Consider the following 26,581-nt stretch of genomic DNA (forward strand, 5'->3'; position numbering starts at 1 on the left):
ATACAAGAGTTGTTACATTCTTGTACAGCCACTAGTACGCGTAGCGTTTCGGGCAGGTCCTTAATCCTATGGTCCCTGGAATACGATCCCCTGCCGCGAAGAATCGTTTTTTCATCCAAGTACACATTTTACTGTTGCGTTAAACAGAGGCTACAGTTAAGGAATTGCGCCCAGTAAATCCTCCCCGGCCAGGATACGAACCCATGACAGCGCTCGCGGAACGCCAGGCGAGTGTCTTACCACTACACCACGGAGACTGAACTAGCGTCACTAGACGAAACTGAAGCTATTGGATCAGACAACGTATCACTATGTATGTTAAAAGAAGGAGTAAAGGCCAATTATCGAATCTCTCGCGATCATCTTTATTGAGTCACTTATAAAGGAAGAACTATTTAAATTTTCTAAGAATTACCAAGCTGCTGGAAGAAGACAAATGTAATACAATCCCTCGCAATTATGGATTCGTGCCATAATTGCGAGGGATTGGGTATGATGAGAAACCGAAGGAACTAAACCTGACGACGCTAGAAAAGAGGAGGGGAGGGGGGGACAAAATACTTAAGGGGGATTAATAGAGTGCAAAAAGAGGAAATGTTCACGATGAACACCAATAGTACAAGAGGATATGGATGGAGTCATGGAGATGTTAGAAAGTTTCTTGTAACATAAGAGTAGTGAGAAAGTGGAATGAACGATAGGAGTAGGATGTGATTGCAAACTTCATTAATAATTTTAAAAGTAGATATGATACGAAAATAGGTCGGAATTTACTGCATTAGGCAACAGGCGGCTTGAAAAGCGGGGTCCAAGAGCTAACACCGGTCATCCAGGCACAAATTGTTCAGTACAAATGGATGAGTATTAATAGATGAGCGAGCAAGTAACACACACAGAGACATTAGAAAGAACTTTTTCAGTGTCAGAGTAGTTAGTAAATAGAATGCATTAGGCAGTGACGTGGTGGAGGTTGACTCCATACACAGTTTCCAAGTGTAGATATGATAGAGCCCAGTAGGCCTAAGAATCTGTACACCAGTTGATTGACGGTTGAGAGGCGGGACCAAAGAGCCAAAGCTCAACCCCCGCAAGCACAATTAGGTGAGTACACACGCACACAAACTTGTCACCAACAGTGTCATACTTATATGCTTGTGGTGTTCAAAATTTAATTACCCTGAACTATTTCCACGAGGCACTTGGGGGATTTTAGGCTCAATTGCCTATTACGCGTATAGTACTGCGAGACTCTAATTATTTGCTATATAACTGAACCTTTGAAACACACCTCGTTTATACACGCATACTATTTTTCATTTAATATTGCTAATTGGACGTTTGCTGCTGATCTGTACACAATAAGTGTTATTTATGAACCTATTTCAGGCCGGGCTCTTTCACACTCGCTCTCGGATAAAGGTGGACGATTTTCCCACTCTCAACCTTGTGAGAGATGATGGTTTGGGCCACCTGTTCTAGTGGCCCGCTAACAAGAGGGGGTGGGGGGGGGGACTTAGATACCACTATTTATCGAGCGTGCTCATTATATCTTTCCTCTGATTATGCTAATTAGCCTCGTAGTTAGTGCCCCGGACGCTGCCGGTCCCTAATTAATCTATTTATAATTGGTTATCTCGTTTGTTCTGATTGTAAACAACGGTAACGTTTTGCGTGCGTTAAGATAAACTGTTGATATCCTTCATAAAATGTGGAATATTTCAGGAAAAAAGAATGTGGTGTGGGGGGGGGGGAGAGCATGGTTCTGTGTGGGGTGGGGTTGTGGGGGAGGGAGGAAGATATTTACAAGAGGAATATAACAACATAGACTGTGTTGTGACAGAACAAGATGCCACAATTGTTACCCCGCCCCCACAGTCCCATCATCCCCTCCCCTCCTCTCTCTCCTTTCACCTCCGTCTCTACCCCCTTCCATCCTCTCCTCTCCTCTCTCCCACCTCTCTTCCCACCACCCCCTTACACTGAATTAGCCATTAGCGCGAAACTACTCCCACGAGATAGTCACAAGTTGAAGGGTTGTACAGAGATCCCGAAATGTTCTCTGCTCACGCGAAATTCAGATTTTGCGGGTTGTTTTTTCATGAAATGTCAGTAATTTGTGAGAGGGGCGTTCACGGAAAAGAGAGGGAGAGAATTTTTTTCTTTAGAAGGTCTACCTACCTTATGTCTACCTTCTGTCTTTAGCCAGGCTTCCTGCTTGGTGATCTGATCATCCAGGCTGTTGGACGCCGCAGTGTGACGTACGAGTCACGGACTCCTCAATCAGACATCCTTTGTGGAGGTGTTTTATCAAGTTCTCTTTTGAACAATGTGAGAGGTTAGGTCGATTAATAATGCGAGGTCAACAGCTAATAACGTGAGGGTAACAGATAATAACACGAGGTCAACAGATAATAACACGAGGACAACAGATAATAACGCGAGGACAACAGCTAATACCGCGAGGACAACAGCTAATAACGTGAGGTCAACAGTTAATAACGCGAAGTCAAAAGCTAATAACGGGAGGTCAACAGCTAATAACGCGAAGTCAAAAGCTAATAATGGGAGGTCAACAGATAATAACGCGAGGACAACAGATAATAACGCGAAGTTAACAGCTAATAACGCGAGGTCAACCGTTAATAACGCGAGGACAACAGCTAATAACACGAGGACAACAGTTAATTACACGAGGACAACAGATAATAACACGAAGTATACAGATAATAACGCGAAGTTAACAGCTAATAACGTGAGGTCAACAGATAATAACACGAGGACAACAGTTAATAACACGAGGACAACAGATAATAACGCGAAGTTAACAGCTAATAACACGAGGACAACAGTTAATTACACGAGGACAACAGATAATAACACGAGGACAACAGTTAATAACACGAGGACAACAGATAATAACACGAGGACAACATATAATACCACGAGGACAACATATAATAACACGAGGACAACAGATAAAAACACGAGGACAACAGATAATAACACGAGGACAACAGATAATAACACGAGGACAACAGATAATACCACGAGGACAAAAGATAATACCACGAGGACAACAGATAATAACACGAGGACAACAGATAATAACACGAGGACAACAGATAATACTACGAGGACAACAGAAAATAACACGAGGACAACATCTAATAAAGCGAGGTCAACAGATAATAACACGAGGACAACAGTTAATAACGTGAGGACAACAGATAATACCACGAGGACAACAGTTAATAACACGAGGACAACAGATAATACCACGAGGACAACAGTTAATAACGTGAGGACAACAGCTAAAAACGCGAAGACAACAGATAATAACACGAGGTCAACAGATAATAACACGAGGTCAACAGATAATAACACGAGGTCAACAGATAATAACACGAGGTTAACAGATAATAACACGAGGACAACAGATAAAAACGCGAGGACAACAGGTAATAACACGAGGTCAACAGCTAATAACGTGAGGTCAACAGTTAATAACGCGAAGTCAAAAGCTAATAACGGGAGGTCAACAGCTAATAACGCGAAGTCAAAAGCTAATAATGGGAGGTCAACAGATAATAACACGAGGACAACAGATAATAACGCGAGGACAACAGATAATAACGCGAAGTTAACAGCTAATAACGCGAGGTCAACCGTTAATAACGCGAGGACAACAGCTAATAACACGAGGACAACAGTTAATTACACGAGGACAACAGATAATAACACGAAGTATACAGATAATAACGCGAAGTTAACAGCTAATAACGTGAGGTCAACAGATAATAACACGAGGACAACAGTTAATAACACGAGGACAACAGATAATAACGCGAAGTTAACAGCTAATAACACGAGGACAACAGTTAATTACACGAGGACAACAGATAATAACACGAGGACAACAGTTAATAACACGAGGACAACAGATAATAACACGAGGACAACATATAATACCACGAGGACAACATATAATAACACGAGGACAACAGATAAAAACACGAGGACAACAGATAATAACACGAGGACAACAGATAATAACACGAGGACAACAGATAATACCACGAGGACAAAAGATAATACCACGAGGACAACAGATAATAACACGAGGACAACAGATAATAACACGAGGACAACAGATAATACTACGAGGACAACAGAAAATAACACGAGGACAACATCTAATAAAGCGAGGTCAACAGATAATAACACGAGGACAACAGTTAATAACGTGAGGACAACAGATAATACCACGAGGACAACAGTTAATAACACGAGGACAACAGATAATACCACGAGGACAACAGTTAATAACGTGAGGACAACAGCTAAAAACGCGAAGACAACAGATAATAACACGAGGTCAACAGATAATAACACGAGGTCAACAGATAATAACACGAGGTCAACAGATAATAACACGAGGTTAACAGATAATAACACGAGGACAACAGATAAAAACGCGAGGACAACAGGTAATAACACGAGGTCAACAGCTAATAACACGAGGACAACACTTAATAACACGAGGACAACAGATAAAACAACAAGGGCAACAGCTAATAACGCGAGGACAACAGTTAATAACACGAGGACAACTGTTAATAACGCGAAGACAACAGATAATAACACGAAGTCAACAGATAATAACACGAGGACAACAGATAATAACACGAGGACAACAGATAATAACGCGAGGACAACAGCTAATAACGCGAGGTCAACAGCTAATAACACGAGAACAACAGTTAATACCGCGAGGACAACAGCTAATAATGCAAAGACAACAGATAATAACACGAGGACAACAGATAATAACACGAGGACAACAGTTAATAACGCGAGGACATAAGATAATAACACGAGTTCAACAGATAATAACGGGAGGACAACAGACAATAACGCGAAGACAACACATAATAACACGAGGTCAACAGATAATAACACGAAGTCAACAGATAATAACACGCAGACAACAATTAATAACACGAGGTCAACAGATAATAACACGAGGACAACAGGTAATAACGCGAGGACAACAGATAATAACACGAGGTCAACAGATAATAACGCGAAGTTAACAGCTAATAACGCGAGGTCACTAGCTAATAACACGAGGACAACAGTTAATAACGCGAGGTAAACAGCTAACAAGGGGGCAACTTGTGCAAGATAGATCAATGGCCAGCGGCGGCATCCCAACATTTTTATTTTGGAGCAACAGTAGTAGTAGTAGTAGTCCATTTGTTGTTGGTTAATTTGACTAAATAGTTGCAATAAGTACTATCATTAATGGGGAATTGGCTGCTATGTGTGAGTATCCTCCGCCTGCCTGCCTATAAGGTATACATATTTGGGCAGTCTCCGTGTGTGTGTGTGTGTGTACAAGAATGTCGCACATGGAAATGTGTACATGCCATTTTAATAATAGTTTACCATCCATGAAGAAAACGTCTACCTATTTGTCAGTCCATTGTCTCTCTCTGCCGGCCGGCCGGCCTACCTACCTACCTGCTAAAACTTGTACACTTAATATACTGTTGAATATCTATCTCCAGTGATCACTTACCCTTAATTCCTACATTATTAACCAAATGATCTCATTAACAAATCTTTACACATTTCAACCACCTACCTTCCTGCTAACATCAATCACAACAACTAATACACTCAACTCAGTCCCAAACACTTTTCTTATTCCTTCCTCAACACCTCGCCCTATATAACCTATCTGGAAAAATTATGTTTAAATACCTAACTGCCAACCCATCCCCCCCACCCCCACCACACTTCCCATGGTAGCTCCTCCGGACCCCCCCCCCCCCCCCCACAATGGAGGCCGCCGAACCCCTACCCCCCATTCCGCCCCCTCCATCACCCCCTCCCCCCCGCCCAACACAGAAAATGGCGGCCACAACGCTATATTTAACCAGCCAAAACCTTCGTTCCTTCGCCTATGTACTATTTATTCTTGAAATAAAACGAGGAATAAAACAAACCGGATTTTCCTTCCCTAGTAAAACATGTATTTTACAGAACGAGGCCTAAAATAGCACATATTAGATATTGCATTGCTTGTTTACCATTCACAAACTCATTTGGAAACACCACACTAATTATTAATACATACTTTTAAACACACACAGTGTGTGTGTGTGTGCGCATAAGATGCTGGTACATAAGCTGGAGAGACAGGCAGGTGTAGCTGGTAAGGTGCTCCAGTGGATAAGGGAGTATCTAAGCAATAGGAAGCAGAGAGTTTCGGTGAGGGGGTGAGACCTCCGATTGGCGTGAAGTCACCAGTGGAGTCCCACAGGGCTCTGTACTCGGTCCTATCTTGTTTCTGATATATGTAAATGATCTCCCGGAGGGTATCGATTCATTTCTCTCAATGTTTGCGGACGCTGCTAAAATTATGAGAAGGATTAAAACAGAAGAGGACTGTTTGAGGCTTCAAGAAGACCCAGACAAGCTGAAGGAATGGTCGAACAAATGGTTGTTAGAGTTTAACCCAACCAAATGTAATGTAATGGAGATAGGTGTAGGGAGCAGGAGGCCAGATACAAGGTATCATCTGGGAGAGGAAATTCTTCAGAAGTCAATGAAGGAAAAAGGCTTAGGGGTTGATATCACGCCAGACCTGTCTCCTGCATCACATATCAAGCGGATAACATCAGCGGCATATGACAGGCTGGCCAACATACGAACGGCATTCAGAAACTTGTGTAAAAAATCATTCAGAACTTTGTATACCACATATGTCAGGCCAATCCAGGAGTATGCAGCCCCAGCATGGAGTCCATATCTAGTGAAGGATAAGACTAAACTGGAAAAGGTTCAAAGGTTTGCCACCAGACTAGTACCCGAACTGAGAGGTATGAGCTACGAGGAGAGACTAAGGGAATTTAACCTCACTTTGCTGGAAGACAGAAGAGTTAAGGGGGACATGATCACCACATTCAAGATTCTGAAGGGAATTGATAAGGTAGATAAAGACGGTCTATTTAGCACAAGGGGAACAAGCACAAGGGGACACAGGTGGAAACTGAGTGCCCAAATGAGCCACAGAGATACTTGAAAGAACTTTTTTAGTGTTAGAGTGGTTGACAAATGGAATGCATTAGGAAGTGATGTGGTGGAGGCTGACTCCATACACAGTTTCAAGTGTAGATATGATAGAGCCCAATAGGCTCAGGAATCTGTACACCGGTTGAGAGGCGGGACCAAAGAGCCAAAGCTCAACCCCCGCAAACACAACTAGGTGAGTACACACACACACACACACACATGTCAGTTAGCCTAAATTCTCCAATATTCATTCATAAAACTGCCTCACGGGACTGCAACCTTATCAAACAAAGCTGTCAGGTATTTCTAACTGTCAACACAAATTAACAACTTCACATATCAATCATTGCAACTGTTGATAAAAAGACACTAACTAACCTTGCTATGAGATATAAATACAAGTGCCAAATTTGATTCAGAAGGCAACTCCAGCGTGGCCTAGTCGGATAGAACATGTTCCTAATCCGGATAGACCTGCGTTCGAGCCTGTCGGAACGGTTGCAAGTACAGGGCACAGATTTCTCTGTGTGTCCCCTCCTGTAGGAGCATCAGTTTCGATAGATTCTCTGGATAGCCGAAGATTGATTGACCGACTCCTTTTAATGTGGGGAAGGGTTGAAGTCCGGGGGCCCACGGACGGATACCTGGATCCACTGACCTTGGGCAGGTCTTTCAATCCACCTGGATTTCAGGTGGGGAGAAGGGAGGCAATTTGGGTCGACACAAATAGCTTCCTGGACCCAAAACCCCTTGGATACACGGACACGGACACTCACACGGACACGCACGCGGACACTCATGGACTCTGACACGAACCGAAGGTTGGTGTCAGATAATAAGAAGGGAGTTGATAATATAATAAGGTTGTATAATAATAATATAATATATAATAATAATAATAATAATATAATATAATATATAATAATAATAATAATAATATAATAATATAATATATAATAATAATAATAATAATATAATAACATAATTAGGTTGGTTAGTTGGTTAGGTTAGGTTAGGTTAGGTTAGGTTGCTCAGGTTAGGTTCCTTAGGTTACATTGCTTAGGTTGGTTGGTTGGTTAGGTTCTTTGGTTAGGTTGCTCAGGTTAGGTTCCTTGGTTAGGTTGGTTGGTTAGGTTGCTTGGTTAGGTTGGTTGGTTAGGTTGCTTGGTTAGGTTGGTTGGTTAGGTTGCTTGGTTAGGTTGGTTGGTTAGGTTGCTTGGTTAGGTTAGATAGCTTAGGTTGGTTGGTTAGGTTAGTTAGGTTGGTTGGTTAGGTTGCTTGGTTAGGTTGGATAGCTTAGGTTGGTTGGTTAGTTGGATAGCTTAGGTTGGTTGGTTAGGTTGGTTGGTTGGTTAGGTTGGTTAGGTTGGTTGGTTAGGTTAGGTTGGTTGGTTAGGTTGGTTGGATAGGTTAGGTTGGTTGGTTAGGTTAGGTTGGCTACGTTGGTTGGTTAGGATGGCTGGTTACGTTGGTTAGGTTAGGTTGGGTTGGTTGGTTAGGTTAGGTTGGTTGGTTAGGTTAGGTTAGGTTGGTTGGTTAGGTTGCTTGGTTAGGTTGGTTGATTAGGTTCTTTGGTTAGGTTGGATGGATAGGTTGCTTGGTTAGGTTGGTTGATTAGGTTCTTTGGTTAGGTTGGTTGGTTAGGTTGCTTGGTTAGGTTAGATAGCTTAGGTTGGTTAGTTAGGTTAGATAGCTTAGGTTGGTTGGTTAGGTTAGATAGCTTAGGTTGGTTGGTTAGGTTAGGTTGCTTAGGTTGGTTGCTTAGGTTGGTTGGTTAGGTTAGATAGCTTAGGTTGGTTGGTTAGGTTAGATAGCTTAGGTTGGTTGGTTAGGTTGGTTACGTTGGTTAGGTTGGTTGGTTAGGTTAGATAGCTTACGTTGGTTAGGTTGGTTGGTTAGGTTCCTTGGTTAGGTTGGTTGGTTAGGTTGCTTGGTTAGGTTGGTTGGTTAGGTTGGTTGGTTAGGTTAGATAGCTTAGGTTGGTTGGTTAGGTTAGATAGCTTAGGTTGGTTGGTTAGGTTAGATAGCTTAGGTTGGTTGGTTAGGTTAGATAGCTTAGGTTGGTTGGTTAGGTTGGTTGGTTAGGTTTGATAGCTTAGGTTGGTTAGGTTGGTTGGTTAGGTTGCTTGGTTAGGTTAGATAGCTTAGGTTAGTTGGTTAGGTTTGATAGCTTAGGTTGGTTGGTTAGGTTAGATAGCTTAGGTTGGTTGGTTGTATAGCTTAGGTTGGTTGGTTAGTTAGGTTGGTTGGTTGGATAGCTTAGGTTGGTTGGTTAGGTTGGTTGGTTGGTTAGGTTAGTTGGTTAGGTTGGTTGGTTAGGTTGGTTGGTTAGGTTGGTTGGTTGGTTGGTTAGGTTGGTTGGTTGGTTAGGTTAGGTTAGGTTGGGTTGGTTGGTTAGGTTAGGTTGGTTGGTTAGGTTGGTTGGTTGATTAGGTTCTTTGGTTAGGTTAGGTTGGTTGGTTAGGTTGCTTGGTTTTGTTGGTTGGTTAGGTTGCTTGGTTAGGTTAGATAGCTTAGGTTGGTTGGTTAGGTTAGATAGCTTAGGTTGGTTGGTTAGGTTAGATAGCTTAGGTTAGTTGGTTAGGTTAGATTGCTTAGGTTGGTTGGTTAGGTTAGATAGCTTAGGTTAGATAGCTAAGGTTGGTTGGATAGGTTGGTTGGTTAGGTTGGTTGGTTAGTTAGATTGGTTTGTTAGGTTGGTTAGGTTAGTTGGTTAGGTTGGTTGGTTAGGTTAGGTTGGTTAGGTTAGGTTGGTTAGGTTGGTTGCTTAGGTTGGTTGCTTAGGCTGCTTAGGTTGGTTGGTTAGGTTGGTTACGTTGGTTAGGTTAGTTAGGTTGGTTGCTTAGGTTGGTTGGTTAGGTTAGATAGCTTACGTTGGTTAGGTTGGTTGGTTAGTTAGGTTGGTTAGTTAGATAGCTTAGGTTGGTTAAGTTGGTTGGTTGGTTAGGTTCCTTGGTTAGGTTCCTTGGTTAGGTTGCTTGGTTAGGTTGGTTGGTTAGGTGGCTTGGTGAAGTTAGATAGCTTAGGTTGGTTGGTTAGGATAGTTAGGTTGGTTGGTTAGGTTAGATAGTTTACGTTGGTTAGGTTGGTTGGTTAGTTAGGTTGGTTAGGTTGGTTGGTTTGATAGCTTAGGTTGGTTGATTAGGTTGGTTGGTTAGTTAGGTTGGTTGGTTGGTTGGTTAGGTTGGTTGGTTAGTTAGGTTGGTTAGGTTGGTTGGTTAGATAGCTTAGGTTGGTTGATTAGGTTGGTTGGTTAGTTAGGTTGGTTGGTTGGTTGGTTAGGTGTGTTGGTTGGTTAGGTTGGTTAGGTTAGGTTGGTTAGGTTGGTTTGTTAGGTTAAGTTGGTTACGTTATTACGTTGGTTAGGTTGGTTGGTTACGTTGGTTAGGATGGTTGGTTATGTTGGTTAGGTTGGTTGGTTGGTTAGGTTAGGCTGGTTGGGTTGGTTGGTTAGGTTAGGTTAGGTTGGTTGGGTAGGTTGCTTGGTTAGGTTGGTAGATTAGGATCTTTGGTTAGGTTGGTTGGTTAGGTTGCTTGGTTAGGTTAGATAGCTTAGGTTGGTTGGTTAGGTTAGATAGCTTAGGTTGGTTGGTTAGGTTAGATAGCTAAGGTTGGTTGGATAGGTTGGTTGGTTAGGTTAGATAGCTTAGGTTGGTTGGTTTGTTAGGTTGGTTAGGTTGGTTGGTTGGTTAGGTTGGTTGGTTAGGTTAGGTTGCTTAGGTAGGTTGCCTAGGTTGGTTGGTTAGGTTGGTTACGTTGGTTGGTTACATTGGTTAGGTTGGTTAGGTTGGTTGGTTACATTGGTTAGGTTGGTTGGTTACGTTGGTTAGGTTGGTTAGTTGGTTAGGTTAGGTTGGTTGGTTAGGTTAGTTGGGTTGGTTGGGTTAGGTTAGGATCCTTGGTTAGGTTCCTTGGTTAGGTTGCTTGGTTAGGTTGGTTGATTAGGTTCCTTGGTTAGGTTGGTTAGGTTAGGTTGGTTGGTTAGGTTGGTTATTTAGGTTCCTTGGTTAGGTTTTTTGGTTAGGTTAGATAGGCTACCAACAATTACAGCCCCTTTTCTATTTCTATTTCTTCAAACCTAGCCTAAACTAACCTAACAACCTGCAAACCTAGCCTATTTCCTAGTCAAAACAAACATAACCTAATCTAAGCTAACCTAACCTAACCTAACGTAACTAACTCCTGGATACCTATTTACTGACGAAACCATTGGAGAAGCCGTTATTGACTAGGACCTGCCTTACCCTACAGAAGAACGAAGAGTCCAACAGAGTCGACGAAGAACTCTGTAGGGTAAGGCAGGTCCTAGTCAATAACGGCTTCTCCAATGGTTTCGTCGAAGACATCATAAGAAGGAAAGTGAAAAGCCATGCAACCTCTGAAGAGACAACTAACACAACACCTATACCCCCTATTAGACTATTTTACAGGAACTTCTTTTCCACAGCTCATAAAACGGAGGAAAGGGTCCTGAAAGATATTGTTAATAGAAACGTTATCCCTACAGACAAAAATCAGAGGATACAACTGACAATGTACTATAAAACCAGAAAAACGGCCAGCCTACTCATGAGAAACTCTCCAGACACAAAACAGAACGCTTTAAAAGAGACTAACGTCGTCTATGCCTTCAAATGCCCTCTTGGGGACTGTAAGCTCCAAAAAACCCAGTATATAGGCAAGACAACAACATCTCTTTCTAGGCGTTTAACGATGCATAAGCAACAGGGCTCCATTAAGGAACATATAATCTCTTCCCACAACCAAACCATCGCCAGAGAAATCCTAGTAAACAACACAGAAATCATCGATAGATACAGCGATAGCAGGCGGCTTGACGTTTGCGAGGCACTACACATCAAGAAGTCAACACCAGGAATCAACAGCCAATTATTGCACAACTATATCCTACCCACCTCAAGACTCCGCTCCAATATAGAAGCATCAAGAAATATGGACCAATAGGCTTTTTACAAACACTTCTATTCAATATCCATTGTTTCGTGTTCTGTCTTGTGTTGATGAAATTAATACCCTATTAATACCACTTCTTGTTCTGTCTTGTGTTGATGAAATTAATACCCTATTAATGCCACATCTTGTTCTGTCTTGTGTTAATGCCACATCACCCCTTCCACCTCACTCAAATGTAGATATAAAATCGGAGATGCGTAAGTTCTATTCAGTTGTGTATTTGTGAACTAAAGTCTTTGAAAATGTAATAAGTTTTACGAAACGCGCTCGTGTCGCGTCAGACTAGAAATAAAAATGAATTTTGGAGAATTGATTTTTGATTTACCTCCAACAGTGAAAAGAAATGTACGAAAGATTGAGAAAATTCGTGTTAGAATTATTAGTCTTACTTTTTCGGTCATATTTAATAATATATATATATATATATATATATATATATATATATATATATATATATTTATATATATATATATATATATATATATATATATATATATATATATATATATATATATATATATGAAGTCATACTGTCGCTCTACCGTCCAGTATATACCGTCTACCATATATATATATATATATATATATATATATATATATATATATATATATATATATATATATATATATATAATTTTTTATTTTTTGAGATATATACAAGAGTTGTTACATTCTTGTACAGCCACTAGTACGCGTAGCGTTTCGGGCAGGTCCCTGGAATACGATCCCCGTCGCGAAGAATCCTTGTTACAACCAAGTACCCATTTTACTGTTGAGTTAAACAGAGGCTACAGTTAAGGATTTGCGCCCAGTAAATCCTCCCCGGCCAGGATACGAACCCATGACAAAGCGCTCGCGGAACGCCAGGCGAGTGTCTTACCACTACACCACGTAATGTAATGGCTATAATATAATTGTAACGGCTTGGGGCTTTCTCCTGATAGTTTTTTCTCCATTGCCAGAAGCGGAGGTTACCCAAGTTGAGATATTTATCATATATTGAGATAACAGGAAGGATACAACTAGCGTCACTAGACGAAACTGAAGCTATTGGATCAGACAACGTATCACTATGTATGTTAAAAGAAGGAGTAAAGGCCAATTATCGAATCTCTCGCGATCATCTTTATTGAGTCACTTATAAAGGAATAACTATTTAAATTTTCTAAGAATTACCAAGCTGCTGGAAGAAGACAAATGTAATACAATCCCTCGCAATTATGGATTCGTGCCATAATTGCGAGGGATTGGGTATGATGAGAAACCGAAGGAACTAAACCTGACGACGCTAGAAAAGAGGAGGGGAGGGGGGACAAAATACTTAAGGGGGATTAATAGAGTGCAAAAAGAGGAAATTTTCACAATGAACACCAATAGTACAAGAGGATATGGATGGAGTCATGGAGATGTTAGAAAGTTTCTTGTAACATAAGAGTAGTGAGAAATGGAATGAACGATAGGAGTAGGATGTGGTTGCAAACTTCATTAATAATTTTAAAAGTAGATATGATACGAAAATAGGTCGGAATTTACTGCATTAGGCAACAGGCGGCTTGAAAAGCGGGGTCCAAGAGCTAACACCGGTCATCCAGGCACAAATTGTTCAGTACAAATGGATGAGTATTAATAGATGAGCGAGCAAGCAACACACACAGAGACATTAGGAAGAACTTTTTCAGTGTCAGAGTAGTTAGTAAATAGAATGCATTAGGCAGTGACGTGGTGGAGATTGACTCCATACACAGTTTCCAAGTGTAGATATGATAGAGCCCAGTAGGCCTAAGAATCTGTACACCAGTTGATTGACGGTTGAGAGGCGGGACCAAAGAGCCAAAGCTCAACCCCCGCAAGCACAATTAGGTGAGTACACACGCACACAAACTTGTCACCAACAGCGTCATACTTATATGCTTGTGGTGTTCAAAATTTAATTACCCTGAACTATTTCCACGAGGCACTTGGGGGATTTTAGGCTCAATAGCCTATTACGCGTATAGTACTGCGAGACTCTAATTATTTGCTATATAACTGAACCTTTGAAACACACCTCGTTTATACACGCATACTATTTTTAATTTAATATTGCTAATTGGACGTTTGCTGCTGATCTGTACACAATAAGTGTTATTTATAAACCTATTTCAGGCCGGGCTCTTTCACACTCGCTCTCGGATAAAGGTGGACGATTTTCCCACTCTCAACCTTGTGAGAGATGATGGTTAGGGCCACCTGTTCTATTGGCCCGCTAACAAGAGGGGGTGGGGGGGGGACTTAGATACCACTATTTATCGAGCGTGCTCATTATATCTTTCCTCTGATTATGCTAATTAGCCTCGTAGTTAGTGCCCCGGACGCTGCCGGCCCCTAATTAATCTATTTATAATTGGTTATCTCGTTTGTTCTGATTGTAAACAACGGTAACGTTTTGCGTGCGTTAAGATAAACTGTTGATATCCTTCATAAAATGTGGAATATTTCAGGAAAAAAGAATGTGGTGTGGGGGGGGGGGGAGAGCATGGTTCTGTGTGGGGTGGGGTTGTGGGGGAGGGAGGAAGATATTTTCAAGAGGAATATAACAACATAGACTGTGTTGTGACAGAACAAGATGCCACAATTGTTACCCCGCCCCCACAGTCCCATCATCCCCTCCCCTCCTCTCTCTCCTTTCACCTCCGTCTCTACCCCCTTCCATCCTCTCCTCTCCTCTCTCCCACCTCTCTTCCCACCACCCCCTTACACTGAATTAGCCATTAGCGCGAAACTACTCCCACGAGATAGTCACAAGTTGAAGGGTTGTACAGAGATCCCGAAATGTTCTCTTCTCACGCGAAATTCAGATTTTGCGGGTTGTTTTTTCATGAAATGTCAGTAATTTGTGAGAGGGGCGTTCACGGAAAAGAGAGGGAGAGAATTTTTTTCTTTAGAAGGTCTACCTACCTTATGTCTACCTTCTGTCTTTAGCCAGGCTTCCTGCTTGGTGATCTGATCATCCAGGCTGTTGGACGCCGCAGTGTGACGTACGAGTCACGGACTGCTCAATCAGACATCCTTTGTGGAGGTGTTTTATCAAGTTCTCTTTTGAACAATGTGAGAGGTTAGGTCGATTAATAACGCGAGGTCAACAGCTAATAACGTGAGGGTAACAGATAATAACACGAGGTCAACAGATAATAACACGAGGACAACAGATAATAACGCGAGGACAACAGCTAATACCGCGAGGACAACAGCTAATAACGTGAGGTCAACAGTTAATAACGCGAAGTCAAAAGCTAATAACGGGAGGTCAACAGCTAATAACGCGAAGTCAAAAGCTAATAATGGGAGATCAACAGATAATAACACGAGGACAACAGATAATAACGCGAGGACAACAGATAATAACGCGAAGTTAACAGCTAATAACGCGAGGTCAACCGTTAATAACGCGAGGACAACAGCTAATAACACGAGGACAACAGTTAATTACACGAGGACAACAGATAATAACACGAAGTATACAGATAATAACGCGAAGTTAACAGCTAATAACGTGAGGTCAACAGATAATAACACGAGGACAACAGTTAATTACACGAGGACAACAGATAATAACGCGAAGTTAACAGCTAATAACACGAGGACAACAGTTAATTACACGAGGACAACAGATAATAACACGAGGACAACAGTTAATAACACGAGGACAACAGATAATAACACGAGGACAACATATAATACCACGAGGACAACATATAATAACACGAGGACAACAGATAAAAACACGAGGACAACAGATAATACCACGAGGACAACAGATAATACCACGAGGACAACATATAATACCACGAGGACAACAGATAATAACACGAGGACAACAGATAATAACACGAGGACAACAGATAATAACACGAGGACAACAGATAATACCACGAGGACAAAAGATAATACCACGAGGACAACAGATAATAACACGAGGACAACAGATAATAACACGAGGACAACAGATAATACTACGAGGACAACAGAAAATAACACGAGGACAACATCTAATAAAGCGAGGTCAACAGATAATAACACGAGGACAACAGTTAATAACGTGAGGACAACAGATAATACCACGAGGACAACAGTTAATAACACGAGGACAACAGATAATACCACGAGGACAACAGTTAATAACGTGAGGACAACAGATAATACCACGAGGACAACAGTTAATAACACGAGGACAACAGATAATACCACGAGGACAACAGTTAATAACGTGAGGACAACAGCTAAAAACGCGAAGACAACAGATAATAACACGAGGTCAACAGATAATAACACGAGGTCAACAGATAATAACACGAGGTCAACAGATAATAACACGAGGTCAACAGATAATAACACGAGGACAACAGATAAAAACGCGAGGACAACAGGTAATAACACGAGGTCAACAGCTAATAACACGAGGACAACACTTAATAACACGAGGGCAACAGATAAAACAACAAGGGCAACAGCTAATAACGCGAGGACAACAGTTAATAACACGAGGACAACTGTTAATAACGCGAAGACAACAAATAATAACACGAAGTCAACAGATAATAACACGAGGACAACAGATAATAACGCGAGGACAACAGCTAATAACGCGAGGTCAACAGCTAATAACACGAGAACAACAGTTAATACCGCGAGGACAACAGCTAATAATGCAAAGACAACAGATAATAACACGAGGTCAACAGCTAATAACACGAGGACAACAGATAATAACACGAGGACAACAGTTAATAACGCGAGGACAACAGATAATAACACGAGTTCAACAGATAATAACGGGAGGACAACAGACAATAACGCGAAGACAACACATAATAACACGAGGTCAACAGATAATAACACGAAGTCAACAGATAATAACACGCAGACAACAATTAATAACACGAGGTCAACAGATAATAACACGAGGACAACAGATAATAACGCGAGGACAACAGATAATAACACGAGGTCAACAGATAATAACGCGAAGTTAACAGCTAATAACGCGAGGTCACTAGCTAATAACACGAGGACAACAGTTAATAACGCGAGGTAAACAGCTAACAAGGGGGCAACTTGTGCAAGATAGATCAATGGCCAGCGGCGGCATCCCAACATTTTTATTTTGGAGCAACAGTAGTAGTAGTAGTAGTCCATTTGTTGTTGGTTAATTTGACTAAATAGTTGCAATAAGTACTATCATTAATGGGGAATTGGCTGCTATGTGTGAGTATCCTCCGCCTGCCTGCCTATAAGGTATACATATTTGGGCAGTCTCCGTGTGTGTGTGTGTGTGTACAAGAATGTCGCACATGGAAATGTGTACATGCCATTTTAATAATAGTTTACCATCCATGAAGAAAACGTCTACCTATTTGTCAGTCCATTGTCTCTCTCTGCCGGCCGGCCGGCCTACCTACCTGCTAAAACTTGTACACTTAATATACTGTTGAATATCTATCTCCAGTGATCACTTACCCTTAATTCCTACATTATTAACCAAATGATCTCATTAACAAATCTTTACACATTTCAACCACCTACCTTCCTGCTAACATCAATCACAACAACTAATACACTCAACTCAGTCCCAAACACTTTTCTTATTCCTTCCTCAACACCTCGCCCTATATAACCTATCTGGAAAAATTATGTTTAAATACCTAACTGCCAACCCATCCCCCCCACCCCCCACCACACTTCCCATGGTAGCTCCTCCGGACCCCCCCCCCCCCCCCACAATGGAGGCCGCCGAACCCCTACCCCCCATTCCGCCCCCTCCATCACCCCCTCCCCCCCGCCCAACACAGAAAATGGCGGCCACAACGCTATATTTAACCAGCCAAAACCTTCGTTCCTTCGCCTATGTACTATTTATTCTTTAAATAAAACGAGGAATAAAACAAACCGGATTTTCCTTCCCTAGTAAAAGACATGTATTTTACAGAACGAGGCCTAAAATAGCACATATTAGATATTGCATTGCTTGTTTACCATTCACAAACTCATTTGGAAACACCACACTAATTATTAATACATACTTTTAAACACACACAGTGTGTGTGTGTGTGCGCATAAGATGCTGGTACATAAGCTGGAGAGACAGGCAGGTGTAGCTGGTAAGGTGCTCCAGTGGATAAGGGAGTATCTAAGCAATAGGAAGCAGAGAGTTTCGGTGAGGGGGTGAGACCTCCGATTGGCGTGAAGTCACCAGTGGAGTCCCACAGGGCTCTGTACTCGGTCCTATCTTGTTTCTGATATATGTAAATGATCTCCCGGAGGGTATCGATTCATTTCTCTCAATGTTTGCGGACGCTGCTAAAATTATGAGAAGGATTAAAACAGAAGAGGACTGTTTGAGGCTTCAAGAAGACCCAGACAAGCTGAAGGAATGGTCGAACAAATGGTTGTTAGAGTTTAACCCAACCAAATGTAATGTAATGGAGATAGGTGTAGGGAGCAGGAGGCCAGATACAAGGTATCATCTGGGAGAGGAAATTCTTCAGAAGTCAATGAAGGAAAAAGGCTTAGGGGTTGATATCACGCCAGACCTGTCTCCTGCATCACATATCAAGCGGATAACATCAGCGGCATATGCCAGGCTGGCCAACATACGAACGGCATTCAGAAACTTGTGTAAAAAATCATTCAGAACTTTGTATACCACATATGTCAGGCCAATCCAGGAGTATGCAGCCCCAGCATGGAGTCCATATCTAGTGAAGGATAAGACTAAACTGGAAAAGGTTCAAAGGTTTGCCACCAGACTAGTACCCGAGCTGAGAGGAATGAGCTACGAGGAGAGACTACGGGAATTTAACCTCACTTCGCTGGAAGACAGAAGAGTTAAGGGGGACATGATCACCACATTCAAGATTCTGAAGGGAATTGATAAGGTAGATAAAGACGGTCTATTTAGCACAAGGGGAACAAGCACAAGGGGACACAGGTGGAAACTGAGTGCCCAAATGAGCCACAGAGATACTTGAAAGAACTTTTTTAGTGTCAGAGTGGTTGACAAATGGAATGCATTAGGAAGTGATGTGGTGGAGGCTGACTCCATACACAGTTTCAAGTGTAGATATGATAGAGCCCAATAGGCTCAGGAATCTGTACACCGGTTGAGAGGCGGGACCAAAGAGCCAGAGCTCAACCCCCGCAAACACAACAAACACACACATGTCAGCTAGCCTAAATTCTCCAATATTCATTCATAAAACTGCCTCACGGGACTGCAACCTTATCAAACAAAGCTGTCAGGTATTTCTAACTGTCAACACAAATTAACAACTTCACATATCAATCATTGCAACTGTTGATAAAAAGACACTAACTAACCTTGCTATGAGATATAAATACAAGTGCCAAATTTGATTCAGAAGGCAACTCCAGCGTGGCCTAGTCGGATAGAACAAGTTCCTAATCCGGATAGATCTGCGTTCGAGCCTGTCGGAACGGTTGCAAGTACAGGGCACAGATTTCTCTGTGTGTCCCCTCCTGTAGGAGCATCAGTTTCGATAGATTCTCTGGATAGCCGAAGATTGATTGACCGACTCCTTTTAATGTGGGGAAGGGTTGAAGTCCGGGGGCCCACGGACGGATACCTGGATCCACTGACCTTGGGCAGGTCTTTCAATCCACCTGGATTTCAGGTGGGGAGAAGGGAGGCAATTTGGGTCGACACAAATAGCTTCCTGGACCCAAAACCCCATGGATACACGGACACGCACACGGACACTCATGGACTCTGACACGAACCGAAGGTTCGTGTCAGATAATAAGAAGGGAGTTGATAATATAATAAGGTTGTATAATAATAATATAATATATAATAATAATATAATATAATATATAATAATAATAATATAATATATAATAATAATAATATAATAACATAATTAGGTTGGTTAGGTTGGTTAGGTTAGGTTGGTTAGGTTAGGTTGCTCAGGTTAGGTTGCTCAGGTTAGGTTGCTCAGGTTAGGTTGCTCAGGTTAGGTTGCTCAGGTTAGATTGCTCAGGTTAGGTTGCTCAGGTTAGGTTGCTCAGGTTAGGTTGCTCAGATTAGGTTGCTCAGGTTAGATTGCTCAGGTTAGGTTGCTCAGGTTAGGTTGCTCAGGTTAGATTGCTCAGGTTAGATTGCTCAGGTTAGGTTGCTCAGGTTAGGTTGCTCAGGTTAGGTTGCTCAGGTTAGGTTGCTCAGGTTAGGTTGCTCAGGTTAGGTTGCTCAGGTTAGGTTGCTCAGGTTAGGTTACATATTGCTTAGGTTGGTTGGTTACGTTGGTTAGGTTGGTTGCTCAGGTTAGGTTGCTCAGGTTAGGTTGCTCAGGTTAGGTTGCTCAGGTTAGGTTGCTCAGGTTAGGTTACATATTGCTTAGGTTGGTTGGTTAGGTTGGTTGGTTAGGTTGGTTGGTTAGGTTGGTTGGTTAGGTTGGTTGGTTGGTTAGTTAGGTTCGTTTGTTAGGTTGGTTAGGTTAGGTTGGTTAGGTTAGGTTGCTTAGGTTGGTTGGTTAGGTTGGTTATGTTGGTTAGGTTGGTTGGTTAGGTTAGTTAGGTTGGTTGGTTAGGTTAGATAGCTTAGGTTGGTTAGGTTGGTTGGTTGGTTAGGTTCCTTGGTTAGGTTGGTTGGTTAGGTTGGTTGGTTAGGTTGCTTGGTTAGATTAGATAGCTTAGGTTGGTTGGTTAGGTTAGTTACATTGGTTGGTTAGGTTAGATAGTTTACATTGGTTACGTTCGTTGGTTAGTTAGGTTGGTTGGTTAGGTTAGGTTGGTTGGTTAGGTTAGGTTGGTTGGTTAGGTTGGTTGGTTGGTTAGGTTGGTTTGGTTAGGTTGGTTGGTTGGTTGGTTGGTTGGTTGGTAATCTAGCTTAGGTTGGTTGGTTGGTTAGTTAGGTTGGTTTGGTTAGGTTGGTTAGGTTGGTTAGGTTGGTTGGTTGGTTAGGTTGGTTGGTTAGGTTGGTTTGGTTAGGTTGGTTAGGTTAGGTTGCTTAGGTTGGTTACGTTGGTACTAACCAACTTAAGTTGGTTACGTTATTACATTGGTTAGGTTGGTTGGTCACGTTGGTTAGGATGGTTGGTTACGTTGGTTAGGTTGGTTGGTTACGTTGGTTGGTTGGTTACGTTGGTTAGGTTGGTTGGTTGGTTAGGTTAGGTTTGGTTAGTTTGGTTGGTTTGGTTAGGTTGGTTAGGTTAGGTTGGTTGGTTAGGTTGCTTGGTTAGGTTGGTTGATTAGGTTGCTTGGTTAGGTTAGATAGCTTAGGTTGGTTGGTTAAATTAGATAGCTTAGGTTGGTTGGTTAGGTTAGATAGCTTAGGTTGTTTGGTTAGGTTAGATAGCTTAGGTTGGTTGGTTAGGTTAGATAGCTTAGGTTGGTTGGTTAGGTTAGATAGCTTAGGTTGGTTGGTTAGGTTAGATAGCTTAGGTTGGTTGGTTAGGTTAGATAGCTAAGGTTGGTTGGATAGGTTGGTTGGTTAGGTTAGATAGCTTAGGTTGGTTGGTTGGTTAGTTAGGTTGGTTTGTTAGGTTGGTTAGGTTAGGTTAGGTTAGGTTAGGTTAGGTTAGGTTAGGTTGGTTGGCTGGTTAGGTTGGTTGGTTGGTTAGGTTAGGTTGCTTAGGTTGGTTGCTTAGGTTGGTTGCTTAGGTTGGTTACATTGGTTAGGTTGGTTGGTTACGTTGGTTAGGTTGGTTGGTTACATTGGTTAGGTTGGTTGGTTACATTGGTTAGGTTGGTTGGTTAGGTTGGTTGGTTACGTTGGTTGATTAGGTTGGTTGGTTAGGTTGCTTGGTTAGGTTGCTTGGTTAGGTTGGTTGGTTAGGTTCCTTGGTTAGGTTAGATAGGCTACCAACAATTACAGCCCTTTTTCTATTTCTACAAACCTAGCCTAAACTAACCTAACTTAACCTGCCAACCTAGCCTATTTCCTAGTCAAAACAAACATAACCTAATCTAAGCTAACCTAACCTAACCTAACGTAACTAACTCCTGGATACCTATTTACTGTTAGGTGAATAGATGTATTCGGTGATAGGAAACGCTACCTACAATTACAGCCCTTCTTCTTTTTCTATTTCTACAAACCTAGCCTATTTCCTAGCCTAAACTAACCTAACCTAAGGTAATCTAACTAACTCCTGGATACCTATTTACTGCTACGTGAACAGAGAAGACACGCTACCAACAATTACTGCCCTATTTCTATTTCAACAAAAATAGCCTATTTCTTAGCCTAAACTAATCTAACCTAATTAAACCTAACCTTACCTATATATATACTTCACTACTCACTATCATCATCACTACCACACTACTCACCATCATCATCACTACCTCTCTACTCACCATCATCATCACTACCTCTCTACTCACCATCATCATTACCTCACTACACACCATCATCATCACTACCTCACCATCATCATCACTACCTCTCTACTCACCATCATCATCACTACCTCTCTACTCACTAACATCATCACTACCACACTACTCGCCATCATCATCATTACCTCACTACTCACCATCATCATCACTACCTCACTACTCACCATCACTACCACACTACTCACCATCATCATCACTACCTCACTACTCACCATCACTACCACACTACTCACCATCATCACTACTCACCATCATCATCACTACTTCTCTACTCACCACCATCATCATTTCCTCACTACTCACTAACATCATCGCTTCCTCACTACTCACCATCATCATCATCATCACTACTCACCATTATCACTACCCACCATCATCACTACCACACTACTCATAAACATCATCACTACCACACTACTCACCATCATCACTACCACACTACTCACTATCATCACTACCACACTTCTCAGTGAGTAGTGTGGTAGTGATAGTGAGTAGTGATGATGGTGAGTAGTGAGGTAGTGATGATGATGGTGAGTAGTGTGGTAGTGATGATGATGGTGAGTAGTGTGGTAGTGATGATGATAGTGAATAGTGTGGTAGTGATGATGATAGTGAGTAGTGAGGTAGTGATGATGATGGTGAAGTGTGGTAGTGATGATGATGGTGAGTAGTGTGGTAGTGATGATGATGGTGAGTAGTGTGGTAGTGATGATGATGGTGAGTAGTGAGGTAGTGATGATGGTGAGTAGTGTGGTAGTGATGATGATGGTGAGTAGTGAGGTAGTGATGATGATGGTGAGTAGTGTGGTAGTGATGATGATAGTGAAGTGTGGTAGTGATGATGATGGTGAATAGTGTGGTAGTGATGATGATAGTGAAGTGTGGTAGTGATGATGATGGTGAATAGTGTGGTAGTGATGATGATAGTGAGTAGTGAGGTAGTGATGATGATGGTGAGAAGTGATGATAGTGAGTAGTGTGGTAGTGATGATGGTGAGTAGTGAGGTAGTGATGATGATAGTGAGTAGTGAGGTAGTGATGATGATGGTGAGTAGTGAGGTAGTGATGATGATGGTGAGTAGTGTGGTAGTGATGATGATGGTGAGTAGTGTGGTAGTGATGATGATAGTGATGTAGTGATGATGATGGTGAGTAGTGAGGTAAAGATGATGATGGTGAGTAGTGTGGTAGTGATGATGATAGAAAATAGTGTGGTAGTGATGATGATAGTGAGTAGTGTAGTAGTGATGATGGTGAATAGTGTGGTAGTGATGATGATGGTGAGAAGTGATAGAAGTGATGATAGTGAGTAGTGATGATGATAGTGAATAGTGTGGTAGTGATGATGATAGTGAGTAATGTGGTAGTTATTATGATAGTGAGGTAGTGATGGTGATAGTGAGGTGGTGATGATGATAGTGAATAGTGTGGTAGTGATGATGATGGTGAGTAGTGTGGTAGTGATATTGATAGTGAATAGTGTGGTAGTGATGATGATGGTGAGTAGTGATGATGATAGTGATTAGTGAGGTAGTGATGATGGTGAGTAGTGAGGTAGTGATGATGATAGTGAGTAGTGAGGTAGTGATGATGATGGTGAGTAGTGTGGTAGTGATGATGATGGTGAGTAGTGTGGTAGTGATGATGATGGTGAGTAGTGATAGAAGTGATGATAGTGAGTAGTGTGGTAGTGATGATGATGGTGAGTAGTGTGGTAGTGATGATGATAGTGAGTAGTGAGGTAGTTATGATGATGGTGAGTAGTGTGGTAGTGATGATGATGGTGAGTAGTGAGGTAGTGATGATGATAGTGAATAGTGTGGTAGTGATGATGATGGTGAGTAGTGTGGTAGTGATGATGATAGTGAGGTAGTGATGCTGTGGTGAGAAGTGATGATAGAGAGTAGTGGTAGTGATGATGTTGAGTAGTGAGGTAGTGATGATAGTGAATAGTGTGGTAGTGATGATGGTGAGTAGTGTGGTAGTGATGATGATAGTGAGTAGTGTGGTTAGTGATGTTGATCGTGAGTATTGTGGTAGTGATGATGATAGTGAGTAGTGAGGTAGTGATGATGATGGTGAGTAGTGAGGTAGTGATGATGATGGTGAGTAGTGTGATAGTGATGATGATGGTGAGTAGTGAGGTAGTGATGGTGTTGCTAAGTAGTGTGGTTAGTGATGTTGATCGTGAGTATTGTGGTAGTGATGATGATGGTGAGTATTGTGGTAGTGATGATGTTGAGTAGTGAGGTAGTGATGATGATGGTGAGGTAGTGATGATGGTTAAGAGTAGTGTGGTAGTGATGATGGTGAGTAGTGTGGTAGTGATGATGATGGTGAGGTAGTGATGATGGTTAAGAGTAGTGTGGTAGTGATGATGGTGAGTAGTGTGGTAGTGATGATGTTTATGAGTAGTGTGGTAGTGATGATGGTGAGTAGTGATGATGGTGAGTAGTGTGGTAGTGATGATGTTTATGAGTAGTGTGGTAGTGATGATAGTGAGTAGTGATGATGGTGAGTAGTGATGATGATAGTGAGTAGTGAGGAAGTGATGATGTTAGTGAGTAGTGAGGTAGTGATGATGGTGAGTAGTGTGGTAGTGATGGTGAGTAGTGATGATGGTGAGTAGTGTGGTAGTGATGGTGAGTAGTGAGGTAATGATGATGATGGTGAGTAGAGAGGTAGTGATGATGATAGTGAGGTAGTGATGGTGATGGTGAGTAGTGAGGTAATGATGATGATGGTGAGTAGAGAGGTAGTGATGGTGATGGTGAGTAGTGAGGTAATGATGATGATGGTGAGTAGAGAGGTAGTGATGATGATGGTGAGTAGAGAGGTAGTGATGATGATGGTGAGTAGTGAGGAAGTGATGATGTTAGTGAGTAGTGAGGTAGTGATGATGGTGAGTAGTGTGGTAGTGATGGTGAGTAGTGAGGTAATGATGATGATGGTGAGTAGTGTGGTAGTGATGGTGAGTAGTGAGGTAGTGATGATGATGGTGAGTAGTGAGGTAGTGATGATGTTAGTGAGTAGTGTGGTAGTGATGATGATAGTGAGTAGTGAAGTATATATATAGGTAAGGTTAGATTAGGTTAGGTTAGGTTTAATTAGGTTAGATTAGTTTAGGCTAAGAAATAGGCTATTTTTGTTGAAATAGAAATAGGGCAGTAATTGTTGGTAGCGTGTCTTCTCTGTTCACGTAGCAGTAAATAGGTATCCAGGAGTTAGTTAGATTACCTTAGGTTAGGTTAGTTTAGGCTAGGAAATAGGCTAGGTTTGTAGAAATAGAAAAAGAAGAAGGGCTGTAATTGTAGGTAGCGTTTCCTATCACCGAATACATCTATTCACCTAACAGTAAATAGGTATCCAGGAGTTAGTTACGTTAGGTTAGGTTAGGTTAGCTTAGATTAGGTTATGTTTGTTTTGACTAGGAAATAGGCTAGGTTGGCAGGTTAAGTTAGGTTAGTTTAGGCTAGGTTTGTAGAAATACCTGCCAGACCCCCCACACCAGCCAGACCCCCCACACCAGCCAGACCTCCCACACCAGCCAGACCTCCCACACCAGCCTGACCCCCCACACCAGCCAGACCTCCCACACCAGCCAGACCCCCCACACCAGCCTGACCCCCCACACCAGCCAGACCTCCCACACCAGCCAGACCCCCCACACCAGCCAGACCAGCAAGTACAGCCACAACAGCAACTGTACCAACAAGTACAGCCACAACAGCAACTGTACCAACAAGTACAGCCACAACAGCAACTGTACCAACAAGTACAGCCACAACAGCAACTGTTCCAACAAGTACAGCCACAACAGCAACTGTACCAACAAGTACAGCCACAACAGCAACTGTACCAACAAGTACAGCCACAACAGCAACTGTACCAACAAGTACAGCCACAACAGCAACTGTACCAACAAGTACAGCCACAACAGCAACTGTACCAACAAGTACAGCCACAACAGCAACTGTACCAACAAGTACAGCCACAACAGCAACTGTACCAGCAAACACAGCCACAACAGCAACTGTACCAGCAAACACAGCCACAACAGCAACTGTACCAGCAAACACAGCCACAACAGCAACTGTACCAGCAAACACAGCCACAACAGCAACTGTAC

Source organism: Procambarus clarkii, chromosome 7 (genome assembly GCF_040958095.1).
Source record: "Procambarus clarkii isolate CNS0578487 chromosome 7, FALCON_Pclarkii_2.0, whole genome shotgun sequence".
Lineage (NCBI taxonomy): Eukaryota > Metazoa > Arthropoda > Malacostraca > Decapoda > Cambaridae > Procambarus > Procambarus clarkii.